The sequence below is a fragment of the Ciconia boyciana genome, chromosome 3, assembly GCF_034638445.1.
Source record: "Ciconia boyciana chromosome 3, ASM3463844v1, whole genome shotgun sequence".
NCBI classification, from domain to species: domain Eukaryota; kingdom Metazoa; phylum Chordata; class Aves; order Ciconiiformes; family Ciconiidae; genus Ciconia; species Ciconia boyciana.
In genome coordinates this window covers 2,438,555-2,450,679 of record NC_132936.1, presented here as the reverse complement: position 1 = coordinate 2,450,679, position 12,125 = coordinate 2,438,555, and the positions used below count along the sequence as shown (strand labels likewise).

The 12,125-nt window shown below is 44.5% G+C and overlaps 1 protein-coding gene across 9 annotated transcripts in view; it reads right to left on the bottom strand.

The window, feature by feature from the left end:
* Positions 1-12,125, bottom strand: part of EXTL3 (exostosin like glycosyltransferase 3) — a 158,157-nt gene that overhangs the window by 99,708 nt on the left and 46,324 nt on the right. For 6 of the 9 annotated variants that reach the window (XM_072858222.1, XM_072858224.1, XM_072858223.1 and 3 more), the window contains one exon: positions 11,463-11,537. The exons of the other annotated variants lie outside the window; for them this stretch is intronic. The gene's annotated coding sequence lies outside the window, so the exon portion shown is untranslated. The remainder of the gene's footprint in view (positions 1-11,462; positions 11,538-12,125) is intronic. 9 annotated transcript variants of the gene reach the window in all.

Here is a 12,125-nt window from a genome sequence, read left to right as displayed (position 1 = left end):
AGCACATTTTTGGCCCTCCCACACAAATCCATACTTGTATGACTGCCAACTCTTCATCGCTTCCCATTTCACCTTTTTTGGTTTGTTTTAAACTTTGCCCAAGGTTACGTTCAGTAAAAGTTTCTCCCTCAAAATATAGCATAAAAAATACTATCACTTTAACATCTGGAAATTGCACTAAGATCCTTCCTGAAACTGTATGCTTTTCAGAAGAAAGCCCCAACCGAGCAGAAGAGCAGCAAATTTTTGCACCACGTCCCTTCGCATGTGAAGCATTTTGCAGAGGCCACCTTGCAGTCTGTCCTCATGACTTTCTACAGATCAATAACCTGCCACCTTTGCTCACCCTCTCCTGCCCTCATGGGAAGCAAACACCACACACATATGTCTATCGCACAAAGCAAGCATTACTCAGCGGCCTTGAACCTTGATAGTGAGTATGAACAAGCATGGAACAGCTCGGGACCTCCTACATAAAGTACAACCTGCTACAGTCACCAACTCAAAGCCTTCTCTGAAAAGAATCAAACTGTTTCAGAAAGAGCCCAAATGGCTGTTGAACTCACCCTCTTTTTCCACCCAAACTACTATTTTAAAGCTGCGTATCTCATGACTAAGAGCCTTCTCCTAACTCTCAGTTGCTGGTGATTTGTGGCCTCATAATAGCATTTTCCTTTTGGAGATGACTGTCCTTTAAGTTAAAGGAGTTTTTCCCCTGTATCATATCATCTGTACTACATATTTACATAGAGAGACAGTAACCCTTCTGCCCTCCCTTCAGCATCCCAAGCACACGTCTGCTATCACCCTGCAGCTGCTCAGGGATGGCTGACAGGGCCCCTTTTGCAGCTCCCGTGTCCAGAAAGTGTTCCACACTTCAGAAAAGCAGCAGTTTCTTATGTGGCAGATTCTTCCAGATCATCCTTCACCGAGTCTAATGACTCTGGAAAGATCCCTGGGGAGGGAACGCATTACTGCCAACGAGCTCCATTAAGTATCCAACAACATCCAGCAAGAAACAGCAGAACATTTTTTTTTTTTAATTATTTTTTCCAAGTTGGCCTTAACACACAGAACATCACAGAGCATATGCCGTATAAATGATCTGCCCACAATTCTCTGCACTTCTTTTGAAGCAAGGTGGCTGTAAGTAAATGCAGCTATTTCCAGGAGAAGTAACTTAACTCAGGATACCAAAGTAATATGAAAGCACTGCTTTTACAATGGCTGCCCCACACATCACTTATCACAGGGGAGAACGCAAAACAACTGCAAGTACCTTTCAAACACTGAAACGCACTACTGGCATGAGAGACTTCAATTAGGACGTGGTTTCGCACTGTCGCTCAGCTGATCTAATGGCCTGTTGCTGCCGAAAAAGAGAGATTTCTTCCCCAGCTTCCAAGCCTGGATCCACAGTGAGCTGATTCAGGGAGTTAAGCTGGAAGGAAACTTATCTGTACTGAGAAGGAAGGAATCAGATACATATCAGCACAAAAAGATCAGTGGGAGCACAACACTGGGAGCAAAACCTTTCCTTGCAGCACCAGCTTGACATTTTATCAGTTCAGCTACAATGCACAACCACACTCTAAATTTAGATAGCTTTATAACTATAAAGCTGTATCTCACGTCCATTATTCCTCTCCCAACACAAGAATGAGCCATTCTATTAGAAATGCTTTTATATCACTGTAGCGCTCTCCACCCTACAGGAGCACACATCAATTGCAGATAAAGTGGTTCAACTTTCAAATGTAGACAAAAACTGAGACAAAGCTAATGGTGGTGAAGGACAGGTTGCCCGGGGAGGGAAATGATCATAGGTTTAGGAAGAAAGGGGGAAAAAAACCTACAGACATTTTACCTGTGCTTGGGTCACCACTCATTAACGCTCTGAAGAGAATCACTTCACATGTTATAAATTATGCTGCTCTTGGCTTACTCCCTTATTATCCATCTCAGATATTCCAGCATCCAGGACCCTTTCACACACACAACCTAATGGGAACACTTACTCTGAATAAAAGGAACAGAAGGAAAGAAAAAATAGGGGCCTTCATTTGAGCAAGAAAAACCATCAGGAGACCCAGCAATGGCATTGGGTTTCACCACTCACTTCTGTAAGTCACTCTCTACATGCCCACTTTCTCCAGAAAAGGGAAAACCTCTCTGAAAACAAACTCTGGGCTGTGCAGGCTGAAGACATCATTGTTTTCTCCTGTTGATATTTCTATCTACCCCCTGCTGATTTGGGGTTTCCAACAGACTTTTTAAAAGCTTTCCCATTCAGGCTGCGCTCCATTTTAAGAAGTTTCTGGAGAGAGTGAACTGTGTTCAAGGTGGACATATAGAACTTTTAATTTTGGCTATTAGGCAAAGCTCAGTGTTCACTAGCAAGGAGCCAATTTCTGTCCCAATTTTTTTTTCTTTCTAATCATGGCTTGAAAAAAAAATGCAGCTATGACACACACTTTACTACTTTAAATATTTAAGATTTTTATACTGCCTTGAAATAAAATCCAACATCAGACAGTAATATACCAGTGATATCTCCTAACAAGGCTCGCGAGGGTGAGATCACCCTTTTCCCACACACCTTCTAATCTTCTGCTAGGATCACTGATAAAATAAACTAATAATAATTATTAAAAAGTGCTTTAGTCTAAAGGTTAAAGGTTGAAAGAATCCACAACTTGCTGAGAACAACAAAACCCAACTTTGACCAGAAAGGCTAAAACACCCAATTTCAGCCCAAACATTTTGTCAATTCTCCCTCCCCTTCCTGCTAAAGATCCAATACTATGAACTGTGAGGTTACAGTCCCGCAGACAGCAGCAGACTGACACTTCATCTCACTCTTACAATAAGATCGCAGAAGCAAAAGCGTATAGAACCAAAGACACACTTGACTAGCGAACCCAAGAGTATCAGTATAAATTAGCTCCCTAGAGACCTAGCGAAGGCTTCCTTTCCTCCTCAAAGGCATCAGCTCTGTGATGCCTCACGGTGAGCACTCTACACAGAATTAAAAGGACACAAAATCTGTCCACAGGGAAAGGCAGCAGCTGGATCAGCAGGATAAAGCAGAGGATCCAGGTGGCCCCATACAGAAGACTGGAGGGGAAAGGGAAGAAGTGCATCCTTCCTTTCCTTAAGGGCAGTTTCAGAGCAGCAATGCATTCACCTTCCACCCCTCCCAACTTCAATCTCTCTTCTGAAAATGCTTTCATAGGAACTGCCTTCTAAGACCTGAACTATAGCCCGTAAGATCTATACCGTCCAGAGCAGCAGCCACCACTGGACACTTGCACGGACTGTTCAGGCACTGTGCAACACCTCTCAACTCATTCCAGATCCAGACCAACTTAGCACCAGCTTTCAGAAATCTTCCCCCTCTCTTTTCAACAGTGTAAATACTAATATGTAAGACAATAATCTGACTCTTCAAAGATTACTAACAAAGATTCAGGTCTCCGGATAAGTTTTTCTGCAGTGCTAATGCAGGTCCAGGCTGAAGCCTGCTCATGGAGGCAGAAATGAAACCTGTTCTACCCAGGAGTCTTCCCAGCAAGGTAAGCCACACCCCTTGCTCGCCACCCTGGACCAAGATTTCCTCTTCTAAAATTTTAAGCATCATCTTCACAGTGAGATGCTCATGACTTCCACATCAGCCTTTCTGCTGCCTGCAGAAGGTACAAATCTTGGCTTGCTTTTAGCTCGTGTGTCACTTTGGAGGTAGTAACAGAAGAAAGGTCTCTAAGAAATAAGTATCCTCCAGTCATCAGCATCACCAACTAAATACCCAGACAGCAGCAGGCCTGAGTCCCACCAAGTACAGGAAGCACATGACAAAAATATTTCCAGAAGTGAAAAATTTAATAACCTTGTTATTATTTTTGGAAAAACAACAACACTGATTCCCACTCTCCCTTTGATTTGCAACAGGAGGAGGAAGGAGTGTGAAGGGGGGAGAAACAAGCTGTTTAAACAACAACAGCTGTTACATCAATACCGGCATAATGGAGTCGCAAGCATCCTGTTCTTGTCAGAGCAGTCGCTGTTTAAGTAAGAGCCCTACCTTTTGAAGAGGACTTTATAACCTCAAACACAAACGTTCAGCTATATTTTCTTCCTAATCAGAAGTCAATTATCCTGCTGAGTGATGACAGAACAATTCCACAAAGTAAATGCTTTTCATATCAGGGCCTTCTGTGATCAAGTTGCACTGGAAACTTCCTTGCTTACACAAAAGCTAGGAGGATTTCACTTGTGCTTCCCACAATTGTTCCCAGGGGCCTCTCTCCAAACTACCACGTGAAACTTCAGAGTAGAAAAAGCTTCATCTGACAACATGAGCTAATGCACTTTTATCCAAACTGAAATTTCACCAGTCAATCTTTTATCAAGTCTGAGGCTATCTAGAAAGTGTTTATGTCCAGCTGTCTATGGATTTTACTCACAGAAGAAAATTAGTGCTACTGGCAAACACTGTTCCCTACTTCCCAATCATTACTATAGTAATGCAAACCTCCTGGAGAGTTCCTTTAATACTTTAACCACTTTGAAATAGCTTTATTATAGTAAATAATTACTGCAACATTTTCGTATCACAAGTAAGTTTTAATCTGTTCTCAGGCTTTGTACCTTGCAGTATTCTCGTTTCCAACACCATTCCCTTCCTAGGTGCCAAAGTCCAGATATACTTAAATTACTTCCAACAGAGCGGGGTCCCAGTACCCACTTTGGAGATATGAATGATATTGCACTCATAAGAAATCGAGGGAAGCTGAAAGTTCTTAAATCAAACCGAAATCTGGTCAGGCCCCAGGGTTACTAACCCCATTCTTATGAGGGAATCTTTTAATGAGCACAGTCAAGGCCTCTGCTTTACAAATTATCCAGAAGCTGACACTTCCCGCGACATGGAGCCCTCTTACCCCTGGCTGGCACAGACATGCTCCTCAGGAGCAGAAGCACCTCCTGAACCGCCACATGTCACTGCTACAGTACCTGGGGTGCTTGACAGAAGAAAACAGAGCAGAGCAAAGCAAAAGAACCATCATGCCAGATCCAATGAGGTTTGTCTGACTACAAGGAAGCATCCACTGCAGGCTCAGCTCCTTGGACTCCGTCCAGCTTCCAAGGTGACCTATCATCCACGTGCAACATCCTTTTGGCAAATCTGGATGTAATTTGAATTCAGACATATTTGCCTAGCCAGGACACAGGTTACAGCCAAAGTATCCTTTATTTTGCAGAGAAGATCCCAAGTCATCCCACAGCTCTCCAGGCTGGCATAAGCTCTACTTCCAACTCGTTCTGTAAATAGCTCTAGGAAACTGCCCCAGCAGGCTACCTGGCCTCCAGGGGACATGGTTTCTGATCAGCTGCTGTTATCTCTAGAGCGGAGAGCACATGTTCAGTGAGAGGTCCCCACAAACTATGCTTGTAGATAAGTATGAAGAAAAGGCTGGCAGAAAATGGTCCCTCGCAGCAAACGTGAAAAGCCTGAACATAAAAATTGCATCAACGTAAAAATTGCAGCTACAAGTTCAGTATCTCTCTGCCTATTTATCTCTGCTGCTTCGAAAGTGTCAGTAAATGTTTATCCTTACTTCAAAAGCAAGTCCTGCATGGTATTTCTGAACAGGAATGATCAGATTCTTCCTCTTCCTTTTCAGATGGGGGCACAAGACAGAGGAGCAGAAAGAAACGGGTCTAGAGCCTCATCCCTGTAGCAGAGAGAGCATGAAAAATACAGCTAGGGAATCTGCTCAGATACCCTCCCAGGAGCAGTTCAGGAATGAACCCAAGAAACAGCCTACAGAAGAGCAGCAGGGGAGCTGGAGCCACAGCCAAACAGGGGAGAGCTGAGCTTTGTTATTTAATACCGAAAAAACCGGCAAGACCAAGAGAATAAGAGGGATGGAGAGTTGCAGACCTGCATTAACACATTATGGAGGATCTTGCATGCAACATGATGGTTTTAGCCTCACTTGAGCGCTCTTCCTCTACCCCACCATGTGATTCAAGAAGAACTGTAAGCAGGAAAGAAATAAACACACAAACAGTGACTTATTCTGCCTAAATATGAACCAGTTCCTGGAGGGGAAGGGAGGAGAGCAGAACCCGAACTGATATTACAGGCTTAGCAAGCGGGAGCACTTCAGCACATACTGCTGGCTTTGTGATTCTGCCACAAAGGCAGCCTGTTACAGCTCTACCATTACAGCATTGTCCCACACAGCCTCAAGTCTCAATTTCAATGGCTGTATTAAATGAAAAAGTCCCCTGGGTGATGGCGCTAGTTGGCTTCTCGGAGCTCCCCATTTACAGCATACCACTTCCCAAGCGTCGCTGGATCACAGCAGGGATCCCAGCAAGGTCTCCAGACCTTCCCTCGCCGCAAGCTAACACATGAGGTTTCCCCTACATGGAGTCTCTCCATTGCAAGAGATTTTCCTGGGCAGAGCAAAAGTCCAACACATAACTCAGCATTTTACAAGCCCTTTCCACACTGGCTATATTATTCAGTCAATGTACTAAAAAAAATAAAATATAAATAAATAGATGCAGTGTTCCACTGCTGTCCAGGAGAAGCTGATCCCTCTTTCAGAGAGATCGATGTCTGGCGCATTTACACTCTCTAAGAACTGCCCAGCCAAAAATAACGCTGAAACCAACGGGAGAAACAGCCAATTTGGCTGTTCTTATCCCAACCAGATTAAAAATTACTCTCCATTTACTATCTTACTAACATACATCTGAAATTGTTACAGTAGGCTGTCTGTGGGCTGGCAAGCTAGCTGCGTCCAACTTCACACAGGCACGTGTAAAAAGAAGAAAGAACCATAATTATATATATGAAGAAGGCAAGGAAAGAATGAAAAAACCTCCCACCCACAGTCCTTCACTTCAAACAAGCAGGGGCTGGGACACCCTGGGCAGTGATAGACCCCAGATCAACCTACGGTTTCTGGATGTATTTCTCTCCCTCTCTCCTCCTCCTCGTGCCATACGTGTCCCCTGTCCAGGGAGACTCCGCAGCTTGGACTCAGGACTGTGAGGCAGCTCAGTGTGCCCAGGGTGACACATCTTGGCAGGCCAGGTGAGGCTTTAGGGAGCTGCTGTTTTATTACCAGTGTCTGGACAAATTTGTGCAATGAGATGATTGCACACTTGTTGACATACTTTCCTGGACACAGCAGCAACACCTGCTGCTTCAGGAGAAAACTGCTATGAGGACTTGGTCTGCACACATCTGTAGGTCTAATTTACAGTACCGTGATACCATGGACCAGTGCAGAAGAGTTGTCATCAACCTCTGGCTGCAGGGCTTTTGGCATGGTACTGGTATGGCAGAAACGGTCACCATACCCTAACGGTGATCAACACGGGCCTGTTGAAACAAGGGGCTGGCTGCGGCAGACAGAAGCCAGGTCCTTTGGCTTCTCTGAAGAGAACAAAAGCCACCAGCAGAGCATAGACAGGCCCGAATGAGTGTGTGGGTTCTTTGGTTTTAAAAGCAGGAAGGTGGTAGAGAGGAAAGAGGAAGAAAAGCCCAGTGGCAGGAATAGCCGTGGAGCTTGGGAGGCCAGGGGGAAGATGCCCCAGGACTTAGAAGATAAGCCTCAACACAGGGAAAAACTGCTCTGGATGATCCATGGAGCTCTGACTCGGTGCTGAGGAGGAGGAAAACACCCAAGTGTTCCTTAGCTGAACAGAGGCCCAGGTTTCCCAGGCTGCGCACAGGGCAGGACTTTAACCACGCTTGTGGGAGCTGTGATTCACCTTAGGGCAGCACAAAAGCCACGGATATGAGTCAGGGCAGATATACAAAACCACAGACTTGTCACAGCCCCAGGCATGTCAGTCTGCAGACCATCGCTGCAGGCCTGTGACTACAACCCTGGATGTTAAGATTTTAATCACATTGTATTCCAGTTCTACTTTTTGGAAGCCACAGCTCTAATAAAATAAAGATCACTTATGCAAAGTACAGGGGATGGAGGGGCATGAAGAACCCTTGCAGAACCAGTACCTGTTTGATGACACTGATTTCTATTTATCTAAATAAGACTAATTCTCTCTCTTGATATCAGTTCCCCTCTTAACCAATGGAGAGGGGGAGAAGGTTTAACATCCAGAGCATTTCTTGTCCCCATTTAGAAGATACAGTACACACCAGCAGCCATTTAGTTTCACGAAATTGCTGCAGGATACAAAGATACATCTCATATCCTGGCCGACAGCTTTAGCACAAAGCCACACAATGTCTGCCAGGGCTCCTTGTTAAATACTATATTGTTCTAGTGACTCAGTGCACTGGAATGTATCAGGTTTGTTCAGAGCTTTTCTGATAGATCCTTTAAATTAGACACATAAACTTCTGCTTTTTAGGGGGGGAAAAAAAAAAAGTCTATGGCTTCTTATTATGTGGAGCATACAAAATTCCTAGTTTCTTTTCCGGGGTTATAAATACAGAGAACCGAAGCAAAAGGACAGGCCCTTGGAAATCTAATGGTTCTTTCAAGCTTCTAATAAGTAGGACCGTAAGAACATTCGAGAGGAGAAAACACAGACGTGCACTATGACCAAAAGCTACCGTCAAAAGGAAAGAGGACAGAAGAGTAGTGAAGATGGTCAAAGACATGGAACATCTTCTGTAAGAAGGACAGTTGAATTAATTAGGACTTTTAGTCTAGAAAAGAGACCTCTGACAGGGGACATGGTAGGGACCTACAGAACCCAAACCAGCGTGGCACTGGCAAACATGCAAACAACAATTCCCTAAACAGGAGCTTATTACAGTAAACTAGTTGGCAGCACGTTCAGTTACCAAAAGGAGGTGGTTCATCACACAAAGTTTAGTTAAAACTTTGACATGCCTGGTAACAGGACAGAGGCCAAAAGCACATGTGGGTTCAAATAAGAGCTAAATAAATTGATGTGAGACGAAGGCCATTTCTACTAGCCACTGCTGGAGACAGGACAGACCTCTGGCCTCCCACAGCTCAGGTGTTTGATTGCCATGTTCTGAGTTTCTCATAAAGCAGGCAAGAGTCTATGGCATCTTCTGAGAAGAACAGCAGCAAGAAGCACGAACTCATCTCCCCCACTGCCCAGTGCTCCTCAGGAGGACCGTAGGCAGGAGGCACAGGCAGCACAAATCCTCCTTGCAATACCAAACTAACTGCTCTCGCTTAGCCTTCTTAATTGCAGTTGTGAGCAGACAAAGACCACAGAAGCACGTACACAGCTAAGCCCGGCGCTTGCACAGGAAGCATCAGACCTATGCTCACGTTCATACAGATGATGCCGCATCCTCATAGGAAGGGACCTGTAATACAACCTCCCGCAATACTTAGCTTTGCTGCCAAGCCAGGAAGCCTCAGGTGATGTTTGAAGACGAGTCTCCTGAAAATATTTTTATATTCCAGCCGCAGCCCAGTTATTTAGATATTTAGTGCCACAGAGACAGTCTTGCATAAGAATGACTTATTAAGGACTCCCCTGAAACAGGTTATTTTCCCATTCTGTTCCATGGCAATCATAGACAGACCGTGTTTCTAGCATCTCTTCTGTTGCAGCTCTCTGCCAAGAACAGCCCTTCTCTCAGCTATCTCCTACTGACCTGCATTCATACATGCAGTCTTCTTGCTTTAATCAGAGTCTTCTGCCCTACAAAAAGACTCCAAACCCGAAATCCTTGTCTCCTATATTCATTCCTCCAGCCAACAGGCCCACAAAAGTGTAACAGCATCTGAAGGTCAATGCTGAGCCTGCTACACACGACACCAGCCGTAATAAATGTTCTGCAGGCCAAATTATGCCCTCGGGGAAGCCTATGCAGCCCTGTGGCCTTCTGCGGATTGCACAGCTGTCAGGCTGCAACTTACTATGTTCTACTTAAGATATGCAAGGAGAAAGAGAATTCAATGGTATCGACTTACTTTAGCTACTGAAGTCAGCAGATCTGACTCTAAACACACATTGGGATTAGATCTGTCGATTAAGACCATGGCACGATGGCACCGTTGGTCAATAACGGCACCATTTGTTCTTCATATGACCTCTCTGCTACTTCCAGTTTTATTATTCACCATCGCGTTTGTTACAGTAGCTATGCACTGGCCGAGACAAGAGTGCCCACTGCGTTTGGCACATAACAAAAGTAGGGTAAAAAGACTGCTCTGAATCCAGAAGTATAACAAGCTAAATCAATGCTGTAGTAAGTAGGGATGGAACATCTGAACCAAGGACATCCTGCATGTCACGCTATACTGGTCAGATATAGGAGAAGTTAGGAAGCCACAAATAAGTAAGCCTCTTTTTCCCCTTCTTTTACAGCACAGGCATCCTCTGCCCTGCTCCCAGGATGTATTTAAACCAACCTGCTGCCACACTCCAGTCTCAAAGTGTATTATTTCGTCCTTGTCTTTCGTTAACAAACACCCACGGTTTTAAAATTCATCATCCCCATGTTATCCTTAGGGGAGTTGCCTGCTAAGACTGTTATAATAAACTTAATTGCGCAGTGGTCTCAGGCAATCGGTGCAGCTCCCACACTCACCTGCTCTGTCTGTGCCTGCGTTTTACACCCAGAAGTGGAGTGTCCTCCCAGCTTGCAGACGCCTACAGTAGGCAGTTAACTACTTCACTCTGGCTATGCCACTGCACCAGATGGGCCAAGATGTTCCAATTAACCAGTACTTACTAGCTAAAGTCCCTCACAGTAGCAAGTTTAAAAAAGTTTGTAGACACCTCATAAAGCATGGGCTCATTATTACAGCCCATTAGCATGCATGCAAGATATTTTAATGTGTAAAAATTCCCCATGAAATAACGATTTTCTCCTCTACTTTCAGAAAAAACCTGCCATCCTTACCATGAACTAGGCGACACTTTCCGGTTCTTTTTTCTTACCCTTTCCCGCCCACAAGGCAAGCCAAGCCTCGCTTGCCTGATTTCACAGCACGCCTTTATGAGTAAACCCTACATGTGCCATGGCAGGTCCCTCATCAGCCTCCTCACCGAGTTCAACACCACTGATAAGGCTGGAATAGAGAAGGTGAACCTTTGCTCTCCTGACCCTAGAGCCTCCTCTGCTCTGCAGCACAGGAAGCCGCACATGACACATTGCTAAATTATGTGGCAACAGCTTTAGTGTTGATTCCCAAAGCCTTGAGCAGGTACAAGACATAACTGCATCAGTTCTCCGCTCCGCTGCAACGTGCACACTACTGGAAGTGGGACACGAATAAAATCTACCACTTCAGATAAAAGGAGCTCAAGCCGACAACATCTGCTTCTCCCAAAACAAGAGTTAAGCCAAGGGAGCTTGTATTTCTAGGTCACTGTCCAAGCATGCAGACTTAATGCTGCTCCCAGTGAAGTCAATTTTAAGCCAGCATTAGGCACTACAGAAAATCTTGTTCTTGAAATATTAAGGTACTCACTGTACAATGTGATCAACTGGAAAACTGGAATCTGTCCCTCTTCTGTACCCAACTCTCTACTCATGTGTCTGGAGCCTATTAGAGAGGAAAAAGGTTGTAAATATAGACAAAGTGAAAAAAAAAAAATTATTATTTTTTTTTTAATCAAGAAGTAGGCCAGCTAAGCAATGCAAACCAAACCAGGCACACACACCCCCCAACCCCGAGGTCAAGAACCGACAGAGCTTGCAAAGCTCACAGCAAGGTCTCTCAAGCAAACGCTGTGATATTTGAAAACAACTATGGCACCGGCTGCCTCTGGAGGTTCTCAAGAAGGTCAGGCCCGATCCAACCCAAGAGTAAAGCAAGATATTTATATAAGAGAGTAGCAGCAATAGCTACATAAAACCGGTTACTACAGAGAGAGTGAATGACAGCTGTTTGTGACACATGCTGATCACCAGTGCACCATTATACATGGGGTCAAGAGCATTACGCAGGGAAACAAATTTTTCCTCACTGGCCACAAAAACTACTTTATCAAGACACAGTCCTGAAGGTTCAATGGGATGTGATCTAGCATGCACCAAAGAAGTTCCTTTAATAGATCTGTTGTTTCAACACACTTTATCCCTTTAATAAGGAGCCACTGAACTTCTACTTAAACCCATTTTGATTAAGCAA